This window comes from Vigna umbellata, chromosome 4 (genome assembly GCF_029865625.1).
Source record: "Vigna umbellata cultivar VRB3 chromosome 4, Vumbellata_1.0, whole genome shotgun sequence".
In the NCBI taxonomy this organism is placed as follows: Eukaryota; Viridiplantae; Streptophyta; class Magnoliopsida; order Fabales; family Fabaceae; genus Vigna; species Vigna umbellata.
In genome coordinates, this window is record NC_142168.1 from 69,227,201 (window position 1) to 69,227,689 (window position 489).

At 38.2% G+C, this 489-nt stretch overlaps 1 non-coding gene across 1 annotated transcript; it reads right to left on the reverse strand.

The window, feature by feature from the left end:
• Positions 1-382: 382 nt before the first annotated feature.
• Positions 383-489, reverse strand: LOC148201063 (small nucleolar RNA R71). Its single transcript, XR_015786437.1, has one exon. It is a non-coding gene; the product is annotated as a small nucleolar RNA R71 (small nucleolar RNA).

Sequence of the window (489 nt, forward strand, 5' to 3'; positions counted from 1 at the left end):
TAGGGAGGAACAAGGTAGGCGTACGTTGGAAGATTATGCTTCTGTGTCTATACCTTCATCTTTCAACAGTATAGCCCGACCTGTGGTGAATGCTGCTCATATGGAAATGAAACCTGCACTGATTCATCTTGTTCAAAGTAATCAGTTTATAGGAATGTCACACGAAAATCCCTATGATCATCTGACAACTTTTAATGAGATTTGTAACACTGTAAAAATTTTACATGTGCCAGATGAAGCAATTAGATTGAGTCTATTTCCCTTTTCTTTGGCTGGAAATGCAAAGCTTTGGCTTAATTCTTTTCCTGAAGGGAGTTTGACTGCTTGAGATGACGTAGTGGAAAAATTTTTGACTAAATATTTCCCCCAATCCAAGATCAATAAAGGCAAACAAGAAATATCCTCCTTTCAACAAAAGCATGAAGAGTCGTTGAGTCAAACATGGGAGAGGTTCAAGGGGTTGCTGAGAAAAACTCCAATTCATGGATT